The sequence below is a fragment of the Harmonia axyridis genome, chromosome 4 (assembly GCF_914767665.1).
Source record: "Harmonia axyridis chromosome 4, icHarAxyr1.1, whole genome shotgun sequence".
Lineage (NCBI taxonomy): Eukaryota > Metazoa > Arthropoda > Insecta > Coleoptera > Coccinellidae > Harmonia > Harmonia axyridis.
In genome coordinates, this window is record NC_059504.1 from 37365260 (window position 1) to 37379987 (window position 14728).

Here is a 14728-nt window from a genome sequence, read left to right on the forward strand (position 1 = left end):
TCGTGAAGTTATCACCAAAAACAAATGAGTTACATATACAGAAAAAAAGGTAATCTCGATTTTTACTTTTTTCTAGATATTTCGGGAACCATATTGTAGATATTTTGGATCTGTTCACACCAACACACTCATCTCTAAATAATGCAACTTTTTTTTAATTCAAGCCACCCTGTATTTCTAACGGTTTTCGATATCCCTGTAAACCCCTCTAAATAGTTCTAATTCTGTATATTCCACAAATTCCTCATAAGTTATTTTATTTGAATAACTTTCATGGATGATATCCAAACTGATGTTTTCAAAGTTAGGTTCAAATCTCGAATGCTGCTGTTATAGCCGTTATAGGTGATCACAAAAAAGTGTAAAAGAGGTTTCGTAAATATTGCCGTTCAAAATTTGGTTTGTCGTTTTATCTTAAAACTGCCTCTCTGATTGAGATGAAAATATGGAATAATTTTTGAAAGAATAAATAATCATAAATGCTGTATTAAAAAAAATAATTAAGTCGAGATTCGTCTCAGTTCTCTAAAATTCTGTCATATAGTATGAAGACAATGAAATAATAGTGGTATTATGTTGGTTAATAATTACCTTCAACTCGGGTTAGGCCGGTTATCAAACAACGTCTAGTTGTACATTGTGCATAATTAGATTTTAGCCTTAAGTTGTAAACCAGACCATTCCTAATTATTAATGGGTACTGGACAAGGTGCCCAGCAAAAACTTCCTAATGATCCTAATGGTAGGATAGAGATGAGGTGTAGAAATAGAAATTCATACGGGAAGGTGAGATATTTCTCATGTTATAGGAGAATAAAGAGAATTATTGGCTACTCCACAAGTTCAAAAACGTAATAATTCTTGAAACGGCCCCCAAAAATATGAGCGTGAAACAGTTCAGAATAACCTATAGAAAAATTTAAAAAATTTTTTTGAAGTTCAAATCACAGGGATAGGACCATATATAGGAGCTGAATAAACATATATTATTATTATTGAAATCAGTAGACCTTTTTGGATTGGACCAACGTTTCGTCTTTGGCGAGGCGTTCTAGCTAATTTCGAAGGTGCGCTCTGAGGATTACAGTGATTCATCCCGAGATCACTGATGGAATCATCAGTATGGCACTCAGAGTTTTCTGCCAAGTACACCTACCAACTCCATAGCGGAGAATGGTGACTTTGGGTTTATATACATATACCCATCAGCGGTGTCGATTTAGGTATAGAGATATAGATCTCTCAGGCAAGCATAGAATCTACACGTCTACATATCTATTGAAAGTTTATCAAGTCTACAGACTTTTAGACTTATGGGGCTCACAGACGAGCAACTTAGTCGCCAACCAAGTTCACAACTAAATTGGCAACTTGGATTATCAACCACCAACTACCCCACACACGAGCAACTTATAGTCGCCAACCAAGTTGACAAGTTGGCGACTATAAGTTGCTCGTGTGTGGGGTAGTTGGTGGCCCGCCACTCACGAAGCGTTTCTTCCAGCGTTTGGTAGCTATAGCGTCGAAGAGATTCCAGTCAGACAGCTCGGGACACGGCCGTACGACTGTAAATCAGAGTATGAACTTGACTGCCCGACTGGAATCTCTTCGACGCTAGCTACCAAACGCTGGAAGAATTAAACGCTTCGTGAGTGGCGGGCATAAGACTATTTTACGTATACAAACAACTAAATTTTAACCTGTTGAAACGGAAATGTGAACTTTGTTATTTTTTATTTTATCTCCGAAATCTATTTGCTGTTATGTTTGAAAGTGAGACTGATATTACGAGAAATATTTATTAGCTTTTGATTTTAAACAGTTTTTCAACTGTCAGTTGTCACTTAGATGTTTTTCGAGAAGTATATATATATTGTTTGAACAATTTATTGACCTTTCTATTTATTTCGTGTATTATTTACTAATGGAGCAAATTACCCCTGTCTTGAGGCCAACTTACACCGTCTCAGGGCTAGAGTTGACTCACTCGACATCAACACATAAAACAAATTAGTAGTTTTAAACTATGTGAATTACAATTTCTTTTGACAAGCCAAAATCCGAAACATTTCAATTAAGTCAGGCTGACTGACCAAATTCAATTTATAAAGGGTTTTTTTTAGAGCTATAGAACTTTAAATTGCAATAAAACAACGATGGATTATTCGATTGACATGAATTTTATTTATCCGCAAGATAATCTTGTGGCATTACATTTTAAATATGATTTCTGGCATATGACCGCCTTGGCTGGCTCGGTTGTAGTCCAATCTGGACGTCCAATTTTCGATGACTTTTTCCAACATTTGTGGCCGTATATCGGCAATAACACAGCGAATGTTGTCTTCCAAATGGACAAGGGTTTGTGGCTTATCCGCATAGATCAATGACTTCACATAGCCCCACAGAAAGTAGTCTAGCGGTGTTAAATCACAAGTTCTTGGAGGCCAATTCACAGGTCCAAAACGTAAATTAGGCGGTCACCAAACGTGTCTTTCAATAAATCAATTGTGGCACGAGTTGTGTGACATGTTGCGCCGTCTTGTTGGAACCATCACAGCTCCTGGACCTCATGGCTGTTCAATTAAGGAATGAAAAAGTTAGTAATCATAGCTCTATACCGATCACCATTGACTGTAACGTTCTGGCCATCATCGTTTTTGAAGAAGTACGGACCAATGATTCCACCAGCCCATAAAACGCACCAAAGAGTCAGTTTTTCTGGATGTAACGGTGTTTCGACATACACTTGAGGATTAGCTTCTCTCCAAATGCGGCAGTTTTGTTTGTTGACGTAGCCATTCAACCAGAAGTGCGCTTCATCGCTTAATAAAATGGACGTAGTGCGCGATACGTATTCCGCACAGAACCATTATTTTCGAAATAAAATTGCACTATTTGCAAGCGTTGTTCAGGCGTGAGTCTATTCATGATAAATTGCCAAACCAAAATGAGAATAAATCACTTGACAGCTGTTGAATCGGTCGCCATCTTGAACAGTAATGCCAACTTAAAGTTATATACCTCGAAAAAAACACCCGTTATAACTAAAAAAATTTTAAAAATGGGCCAATCGCCGGTCCTACTTGAACCTACTCCAAATAATGAAATAAGGAGAATATTGAAAATTCCAGTTAGGAAGACTGACAAGAGGGCACCTCTATCCAAAATTGAGAGATAATTGCAGAGCCAGTAGAAAACCAATTCGAGGTAAGCCAAGTTTACACCGAAAGTAACTGTAGGAGGAAAAAATGGGAGGGAAGGCGCATAAGGCAGAAAATTCGTTCTTCTATTACATTCCGAAAGAAGAAAGTACAGGCAATCCGAAAATGTCCCATTCACACCTCCGTGAACGAAGTAAAGGTGCGAAATTTCGGTTGGAAAAGTTATCAACAATTGCATTTTTGTCAAAAAAAATGTATTGAAACGTACCTACATATAAAACTTTTCAATAGTGCGGTTCGAGACGAAGAGTGAAAATGTATCGTAACATTCTTAACAGCACTTGTGGGAATTCTCAACTTATTGCCGTTTTTCAATTGTTTTCAATCCAAACTTTTGACATCTCTCTTCAAAGCTCTATCCAAGACTTCACGCAGTGTCGCAAGTTTGTTTCCACTTTTTGAATAATGTCTAATAATGATCTGGAATATTTCCCAACTTCTCTTTCGGTTATGAATGAAATATTTATCATATATTGGTATAATTTGCTATATCAATTTTATCTTAAGAAGGACCAGCAGCATCAACATAATTTTGATATTATCCTCGATATTAGCCGACGACATGGATTCTAAATTCGACTTTGTCTCAATATATCTATTGATAATTGCAGAAATACCAAAAGTAGAAGATTCATCGTCAACATTTGCCAATAGTATTGCTAACTTCGGGCTCAGAAGAAACTTTGTCATTCTTTTTGTTTCGGTGTGTTTTGACGACTATGTTTAATCATATCTGTAATGCGAAAAAGAGATTTTTGATAACTGAGTTTGAACCAAAGTACTCGGAATTTTTTTGTTTACTCGACGATTCGATTGTTCTTACCTTTAACTTGGTGGTTCACTGGGATAGCCTGTTTATGGAAAACTAATCATAAGTTTGAGCTGAAAATTTGCATATTGAGGTTTGAGACAATGATCTTTCTCCCTAAAATATTTTCAGATCTCTACAACTTCTGGTTACACCGGAAACAGACTACTACTTCCCTATTTCAAATGGCACATCCAGAATATTATTGCATAATTAGCTTTTTTGATGACAATTTCTGCAATATGCCATACCTTGGGTGAAAACTCAACGGTTCATGAGTCAATGGGATTCTTATAAAAAATGGTGGAATGAGGACTCGCATTTTTTAAAAATATTTCGGCAGAAAAAGCTTTTCCAAAAAAAATTTGTTTGTTTTCGATTCTGCAAATTGGTAGGTAGTATTATAAGACTGATTGCGGTTTGGACCAAAAATGTATAGGGTGTTCATAAGAAGATCTTGAACTTGGACAACTCAAATTCATCAAAACCCACGATTTTCAAATTAGAACCTAAATTTTTTATTATTTCACTCGATTCGACGTACAAAAATAGTGGGGGGTTACCCTATACCTAAAATGAATACTTTAAATCTTATCGAGTTATTCTAATAAACACCCTGAACATTTTGGGTCCAAACCGCAAACAGTCTTATAACACTACGTATTTGTAGAATCGAAAAGGAAGAAAACTTTTTCAAAAAAAAAGCTTTTTCTTTTTTTATAAGAATCCCATCAACTCATGAACCGTTTAATTTTTACCCAAGGTATGACATATTGCCGAAATTTTCGTAAAAAAATGATTCAATAATATACTGGGTGTGCTATTTGAAATAGGGAAGTAGTAGTCTGTTTCCGGTATAACCGGAAGTTGTAGAGATCTGAAAATATTTCAAGGAGAAAGATCTTTGTCTCAAACCCCAATATGCAAATTTTCATCTCAAAATTATAATTATTTTTTCTAATAGGCCATCCCGGCGAATCACCCTGTATAGTCAATTCAAAACTGATGTCATCACAAATAAACTGCACTTTGAAGGAAACATTGAATTGTACAACACAATACAGACAATTTTTTAATGCAAATAACTCAGTTCAGTTCTCTGGCAACTGAAATTGCGTGAGAATGATACAAAAAAAAAACGAAAACGTGGCTAAGTGTATATCGCTGACGAATTAAAAACTCACTGATGGCAAAACAAGAGGGACGCCGACAAAACGGGTAGATAAAGGAAAATAATGAACCTCGGACGTAGAGGTGCTCGTATTGCAATAAAAGTAATCAATCATCTTGAAAACGATAATATACTCATAAACCGTAAAAGGGTCCAATTTTTTACTTGGTCTTAGCCAAAATTCGGAAATTTTATATTTTGGGAAGGAGGGTGTTAATTACCTCCATATCTACGCCCTTGAACTTCGACCTATTAAGTTCATTTTTTCTTTCATTATTACTTCATAATTAACTGTTTTCCGCAAAAAATCACTATAATTTTGAAGCCTCGTTTTACAGCATTCAAAGTTTTTATTTATTTATTCAATTTCCGGATAGAAACAGGAATACTCCCAGAAAAGTATCCTCTAATAGTCTAATACATAAGAAACTATTTTAACAACATCCTATGGTGTACATAAATGGTAACATAACATGAAACAACAAAATAATCACTGAAAGAAAATTCCTCTGATACTCTGCTTAAATGAATTTAAATTTACATTGAATGGGTCCAAATCATTACAATATTGATTAAATAAACTACAGTCTACACATTCTAACGATAGGCGAATTCCTGCCAAGATTCGTATTGAATCTACGGTGAACAAGTAATTTTTTATTTCTAAACGTTCTCGTAGGAACGTGATGAAGTATCATGGAGATCAAGTCGGATGAATCATAAAAGTTATTCACGGTCTTGAAGAGGGAAATCAGATCCGATTTTATCCTTCGGTGCTCTATAATGGTTCCATATGATAATGCGATCTTATTTGGTTTATACCTGTAGTGATGTAAATACCATTTTGTAATGTAAGAATCTAATAAATCTATTTTGCAATCTCTCTAATCTTTGCTTATGCACAGTGTAATAAGGATTCCATATACCTAATACTGGCAAAATTGATTCTGCTGTGAATAAAAGTAAAATATACCTATTGCTTTCATAGCTGACTCGTTGTTAAAATCCCTACAAATCCTGCAAAGGAAACCCAAAGACCTACTGGCAAAAGCAATGAGAGTATCGATATGAGCACCGAATGACAGTTTTGAGTCGAAAATCACCCCCAAATCTCTAATCTGATCCACCTTCCTCACCTCACAACCAACCAATCGATACTGAAACCCAATATTTGTATGGCTTCTAGAGAATGACATGCATGAACATTCATTCTAATCTAACATTCAGATCTAATTCATTTCGTCTACAATAATCTGAGAACGCATCAAGATCTTTCTGAACCTCTACACAGTCTCTTACTGATCTTATCTCTTTGAATATCTTTAAATCATTTGCGTAAAGGAGGAAGTGTACAAATCTAAAACAGCTTCCTATATCGTTCAGGAATATTAGAAATCGAATGGGTCCCAAATGAGGTCCCTGGGGTACCCCAGATGTAACGACAAAAGGGGCCGACCTGAATCCTGTCACCAACTAGCTGCGTTCGTTAATAAATATAGGAAGAGAACCATTTAAGGAGATCCCCATAAACACCGACCCCAGCAAGCTTAGACAAAAGTAAATTGTGATCAACCCTATCAAAAGCCTTACTGAAATCGGTGTACAGCGAATCCACCTGAAACTGGTTATCTAAAGCTCGCGAGATAAACTCAGTGTAAACTATTAAATTAGTTTCAATACCACGACCCGTGAAGAATCCATGCTGATTCTCCAGCATCGATGCTTTAAGGGAGTGAAACATTACATGCAAAACAAGACTCTCAAATAATTTTGCAAAGACCGATAATTTGCTAACCCCACGATAATTCTCAACATCCCCTTCACTACCAGAGTTCTTATAAATAGGAACAAGAGGAGAAGTCTTCCAAGAATCAGGAAATGTACCAGAATGCACCGATTTATTAAAAATTATCGACAATGGATAACACAAGCTAGTACCGCAATTTTTCAGAAAGTATGAAGGATGTACATCAAAGCCCTCTCCTTTATTAGCATAGATAATTGTTGATAGATTAGATTCGATGAATATCCTCTTTGAAATCGCTAAATGATTTTCGTGGTTTCCGCTTACGAACGAATCAGAATCAATTTTCCAAATTGCTTAATTACACAAGGTAATCACACGATTTGTGTGTGAATCGTACCGTACTTCAGTGGAATTATTTCAGTGCGTGATCAATTTTAAAATTCCCACGATATCTTCGACTAACACGCTTCTAATTATCCTCTTCAGAATTTCCTCTCACCCTCTCTTTATCAAGTAACGTTGGGGCAATGTACACTCCGCTCGACTCGATCGATTCGAAGTGTTAGCTTTATCGAGGAATGATCGTATTAAGAACGACTTGGTTATCTGTTTAACATGGGCATACAACGCTTATCGCTTCGAATTTCATTCTGAAGAAATACAATCCAGCCCACATAGATATTGACACATCTTGCATGACCTTATCGAATGTTTCACTAAATGTACTTCTTGAGGATATTTGTTTTAATATTATCGAACTTAGTTTAATTGTTTCAGTCTCAAGCATGGATTTTTTCAGGGTCCCCGCTACCGCGCGTGCACCACTCTAAAAGGGCGCCAAAACCTCTTATAGACCGCATGAAGAACCGATGGTTTTCGAAAAAGATTCTTTCAAATTTTTTCAACAATTTTTTTTCCTTCTTTTTTGCAATTTATACAAGTTTCCGTCGCAATCGGTATGAAATAGCCATATATTGGTTTACAAAAACGCATACTCGATGCTAATCCTAGGGCTTTTTTGCGCCATGTGCTGCACACAGCTTAAATTTAACTGAAAATAATGCTGCTAAGGTTTCAAATGAAAAAGTGGACTCTTTTGATATTGTACAAGAACTTTATATATATTTCTCTTCATCCACAAAAAGATTGGAATGTTATAAAAAAGCATGATCTTCAGTTACATCTAAAACCCCTAAGTGTACTAGATGGTCAAGAAAAATTGATGCTTAAGTTTCATTTCATTCAAATATGTGAAAGCCTTTTAGAAATAGCAGAAAATGATACTTTTAACATAGAAACTAGACATAAAGCAAATTGTCTTTTATTGAATATTCATTCTTTTAAATTTATCTGAAGTATAATAATTTCTTATGATGTTTCATTCCATTGTAAGCAAAATGATGCAAAGTGTAGCGATTGACATTAAAGTGAGCCAAAACTATTTGAAGAATTTATGATCATTTCAAAAATTATAGGGATGATGATGTTCTCTAGGAAAAACTTGCGGAAGCTGGAAAACTAGCGGCTGACCTTGAGAAAGATCAAGGTTTTTCTCCATTATACTGTAAGACGAAAGTATAAACCAAAATTGTTCGATTATGAACAGACGGATGAGGCACCTCAAGATCCAAAAATCGCTTTTAAAATAAATTTCTTTTTGAAAATAATTGATCAAACACTAAGTTCCTTAAATAGTAGGTTTGATATGATATCTGATTACGATAACGTTTTTGGTTTTATTTTTGATATTCTTGAATTAAATGACAAATATCTATTGAAATGCTGTCATGCTCTTCAACAAAAGCTAACTGACCAGGAAAAAAAGAGGCTGACATGAAAGAAAATGATATATTCAACGAGATAAAAGCCCTAAGATTGTTTTCATTATCTGAAGCGAAAATCCTTTTCAAGTTCTACAATATATTTTAAAAAATAATCTAACTTCTTCTCTACCGAATCTTAGTATTACCTCAAGAATCTTTCTCACTTTATCTGTGTCTGTTGCTTCTGGTGAGAGATCATTCACTAAATTAAAAATAATTAAAAACTATTTGAAGTCTACCATGTCATAAGAAAGATTTTCTGGATTGGCAATCTTAGATATAGAGCAAAAGAAACTCGATAAAATTGATTGATTGATAATATAAAAGAATTTGCAGCAGCCAAAGAAAATTTTCAAATTTTCCTTTTTTTGAAGAAGTTTTCCAAAGAATTTTGCTTACTCATAATAATATTGTGATATATAAGGTTGTTACATATAATGCATATTTCTTCTGGGGGGGGGGGGGGCGATATATCCCCCTTATCCCTTCCCTTGGGTAAGCTTGAAACGATAAAGTTCGACCCACTAATGATGAATCAGACCTCAGATTCTGTTCCATTCGACCATCGGTGGTAAACATTTTTCGAACGAAAATTGGAAATTTTTATCTCGGAATACGAATGTATTGGCCAATTGAAAATTACCCTGTCTGATGCACAGATGGCAGTGCTAGTATTAAATCCATATCATTTTTAGTTAGTACCAACATTCAAACGATACGTGTCAAAATTCGACAACAGTCCGGCCATTAGTTTGTCCGATATTGCCTTTTGAGTGTAGCTACTATTGTTATTTGAAAAAATAGGGGAAAAAAATTTCGTGTGCTGTTAAAATATTGCTTTTTGAACGGAAAAATTGCAGTTGAAGCAGAATCATGGCTCGGTATCCGGGGTCTGCACCAGGAAAATCAACTATCATTGATTGGTATGCTAAGTTTAAACGTGTTGAAATGAGCACCGAAGACGGCGAATGCAGTGGACGCCCAAAAAAGCCTGTCACCGACGAAAAAATAAAAAAAGTTCGCAAAATAATTTTGAATACCCGTAAAGTGCAGTTGATCGAGATAGCAGTCAGCAGATATTGTAAAGATCTGTCATGTACATCATATCATCCACGAATTTTTGTACATGAGAAAGCTGTTGCAAAATGAGTGCCGCGCGAGCTCACGTTCGATCAAAAGCAACGTATTACTGATTCTGAGCAGTGTTTGAAGCTGTTTAAGTGCAATAAACCTGAATTTTTGCGTCGATATGTGACAATGGATGGAACATGGCTCCATCATTTCACTCCGGAGTCCAATTGACAGTCAGCTGAGTGGACTGCACACGATGAACCGAATCCAAAGCGAGGAAAAACAACAGTCAGCTGTCAAAGTTATGGCATCAGTATTCTGGGATGCGCAAGGTATAATATTCATTGAATATCTCCAAAAGGGCCAGACAATCAACCGCGATAATTATATAGCGTTATTGGATCGTTTGAAGGATGAAATCGTTAAAAACTGCCCCGTTTAAAGAAAAAAAAATGCTGTTTCATCAAGACAATGCGCCATGTCATAAATCAATAAAAACAATGGCAAAATGCATGAATTGGGCTTCGAATTGCTTCTGCATCCACCGTATTTGCCAGATCTGACCCCCAGTTACTTTTTCCTGTTCTCAGACCTCAAAAAAATGAGCGCTGGAAAGCGAGCCAATGAAGAAGTAATCGCCGAAACTGGGGCCTATTTTGAAGCGAAAGACAAATCGACTATAAAAATGGTATAGAAAAGTTGGAATACATAATATTGTCTATGCTCGAGTTGGTATTCGTTACTATTATACAGAATGGTCCAAATTTTAGTACAATAACTTTGGTGTCGGATAGAACAACTTATTTCATGAAAAAAGTTCATATAAACATATATCCTAACAAGCTTCGTTTTCTAGATACAGGGTGTTAAATTTGGAAAAAAAAAAACAGTTTTTCATATATAAATCTAGTATTATTATATTCATTGTTTTGATTTTAGGTATTGAAGTCTTAATGATGTATTGTTTCGTATTAGGTGAGTGTCGCCTACCAAAATTATCCAGTGGCGTAGCCATAGGTGTGTGATGATCTTTTTCCTATTAAAAATCTACACCACTGCCTTGTTTTCGAGAAAATTATTCCATTTCTGAAATCTACAGGGTTTTACAAAAAGAGGTCTCTTGAATTTTTTCATAGAATCTACCGTTATCGAGATAATCGAGTACAAAGCAAACACAATTCACAAAAGTTAACAAAAATTAATTTCTCAAATTTTCTCATAAGTGATGAATGGAAGTATAAAAATTGACGTAATTGCGCACATTTATAAAGGGTGTTTTTTTAGAGCTATAGAACTTTGAATTGCAATGAAACAACGATGGATTATTCGATTGACATGAATTTTATTTATCCGCAAGATAATCTTGTGGCATTACATTTTAAATATGATTTCTGGCATATGACCGCCACGGCTGGCTCGGATGTAGTCCAATCTGGACGTCCAATTTTCGATGACTTTTTTCAACATTTGTGGCCGTATATCGGCAATAACACGGCGAATGTTGTCTTCCAAATGGTCAAGGGTTTGTTGCTTATCCGCATAGACCAATGACTTTACATAGCCCCACAGAAAGTAGTCTAGCGGTGTTAAATCACAAGATCTTGGAGGCCAATTCACAGGTCCAAAACGTGAAATTAGGTGGTCACCAAACATGTCTTTCAATAAATCGATTGTGGCACGAGCTGTGTGACATGTTGCGCCATGTGGAACCACAGCTCCTGGACATCATGGTTGTTCAATTCAGGAATGAAAAAGTTAGTAATCATGGCTCTATACCGGACCAATGATTCCACCAGCCCATAAAGCGCACCAAACAGTCAGTTTTTCTGGATGTAACGGTGTTTCGACATACACTTGAGGATTAGCTTCACTCCAAATGCGGCAGTTTTGTTTGTTGACGTAGCCATTCAACCAGAAGTGCGCTTTATCGCTAATGGACGTAGTGCGCGATACGTATTCCGCACAGAATCATTATTTTCGAAATAAAATTGCACTATTTGCAAGCGTTGTTTAGGCGTGAGTCTATTCATGATGGATTGCCAAACCAAACTGAGAATAAATCACTTGACAGCTGTTAAATCGGTCTTCATCTTGAACAGTAATGCCAACATAAAGTTATATAACTCGAAAAAAAAAACACCCTATATCATAACACCGAAGACAGTGAGTGTTACATCAAAATTGGAGAGATTTTAAAACCATTGGAGAGACTGCTACGATTCTTAGCCGTTATTAATAGTATGACTTGTTTCATCATTAGCACGAATATAGCACAATTCCCTATTGTAGTTTTGTTTTGTACCAAAACCGGAAATAAATCAAGCCTATTAACGGAGAATTTTCGGAAGTGTGCACCCATTAGCAGTAATAAATCTATATGGCATTGTTTTTGTCGTGGAAAAACTGCTGCTCGACATCTGAGACATTTTCGGACGATTCTTCTTTTTGTAGCAAGACAATAAACGTTGTGTCACTGTCACGTACAAAGATGTAAAAAGTTTCGTCTCGATGTGGGTCATTACGTAAACGAAGAAAATCGTCTGGCATTTTATACATCGGATTTCATATCTGGCAATCAGTGATAATTTTTCTAGTTTCTTTCAACCTTCTTTGGAGTTGTCCGAACAGAAGGATGCTGTAAGTTCAAATCGAAGATTTTTCTTTGGAACAGAAATCGAATTCATATTCGATAATAATAAATCAAGAAAGGGACGAGTAACATTTAGAGGCCAAACAAATTAGGTACATTGACATAATAATTATTTCATTATTTTCCACAAAACGCTGATTTTTGAGGCAAAAGAAAAATTGTACCTACCAATGTTTTTGTTTTTCTTCAAGACAAGTTTGGAACTCTACAAAATGATTTAATTCCTTGGTATTTCAGGACTCCATTTGAACTTTAAAACGTCTTCATCTCCAGAGGTGAGTTTTGTGGCATGTATCGTTGTTGCTCTAAGGAGTCGAAGGCCTTCAATTATATTTTTTAAATTTAATGAGTCGTAATTTGTCGTTATAAATATTTTCTAATTTCTTGAATTTTAATATTTCCAATTATTAATAATAATAATATACAGGGCGTTTCTAAATTGGAGGTACAAAGGTATAATTTTAAGAAAAAATTCTATCCATGTCCTATAAACATAGGCGCGCAAACGCTTTGTTTTCGAGATACGGTTTCTTGTGGTCCAACTAGAAATTATAAATAATTTAGTCAACACTGCTTACCAACTGGATTGCACCCGATAGAAACATATTTCGAATTATTTATCAACGTCTTTGATAAACGGGAACATTGAAACCATATATTGAGATCGCTGGATTGGTCGAGGTGGACCTCACGTACGGCTTGATCGATCACCGGGCTTAAATCCCCTCGATTATTTTCTATGGGTCCATCTGAAAGTCCGTGGAAGATGTGGACAATTCAAGAGATGGGATAATTGCTGGGTGTAACTCAATAAGAAACGATCCTGGTATTTTTTGAAACAGTTTGGCAGTCTATGAGGAGAAGATTGGATTATTGCATCCGAGCTGGAGGCTGGACATGTAATTTTTAGTAATAAATTGTCATTTGTTGAATATTTGTTTCGTCCTATATATTCGCAACAAAGCGAAATATTCATAAAAGTGTCCAAGAAAAAACCTTTTGAATTTTTGCCTAATACTCTATAACTAGTTCTCATTTACCTTGGTATGTAGGAAAAAATGAGAATAGTAGATATAAAATTTGAATGATCTTTTCATTTTTGAAAGTTACATGCTTTTCATTGACCTTTTTTTTTATTGCAATAACATTTCAAATTTTGAATTTAATTCTGGAATCATCCTTTATGACTTCCTACTCAAATGAATGTTCACATTAAACGTCTCTGTAGTCTGTGTAGCCAGCGTTGTATCTAAATAATTAATTTATGATGCGAAGGAAAAGCGCCTTGGGATATATCGGTCTCGGAAGTGAATTTATTGGCCTAACGTTAGGAAATTTTTAGAAGGCAAGGTGAGAAATATAGGAAACGATCGGTGTTACAATTATGTCTTTCATAAAATCTTTCAATGAAATCGAAGTGTTTATTTTTATATTGTGGTTATAAGGACAATTTATATAATAGAAAGTTTAGAAAGTTTATTCAGAAGAAAGAAAGTTTATTCAGAAATTATTACAAACTCTTATAAATTTTAAAATAAAACAAAATTTTATGAGCATATATTGAGGGAGAAAAATCGACCTAAGCTACATAATGAAATGTATCTTGTGTGCCAATTTTTTCTTCCCAAAAAATTTACCTTTGATTTCATAGGCTTTGAGATGAAGGCAACAGCCCGGCGGCAGGAACGGATCGGAGGAAAAGTCCAGAATGAAACCATATAAAACGATTTTTTTTTTCTAGAAAAGTTCATTAAAAAAGCTCTGGTGCGCTAATAAAAATTGTTTCACTTTGATCTTAAAACTTCTAGGATTTTGATAACTGTTTTTAAGCTCTGTAGGCAGCCCATTGAAGAGAATTGGACCATAATATGATATGAATCTTTGGGTGACGTTTGTAGGTTTGAACGGAACGCTGAAAGTTTTTTCCCTTGTTGATCTTGTATTATATTTTCTCAGTGCCATATCAACCGGATGACTAATTTTAATAAAATATGCAATAGCTGAGTGAACATAAAGATTTCTGATATTCAGCACATTGAGGTCACTATACAAAACTTCTGAAGATAATCTATATGGTCTTTTAAACAATATCTTCAAAGATGCGTTCTGGGTTATTGATAGCTTTTTCAAGGTGCTATTATAGGCACATCCCCATATTACATTGCAATATGTCAAATTCGACTCAATCAGTGCATGGTACAATGTCTTCAGCAACTTATAGTCTAAAACTTCAC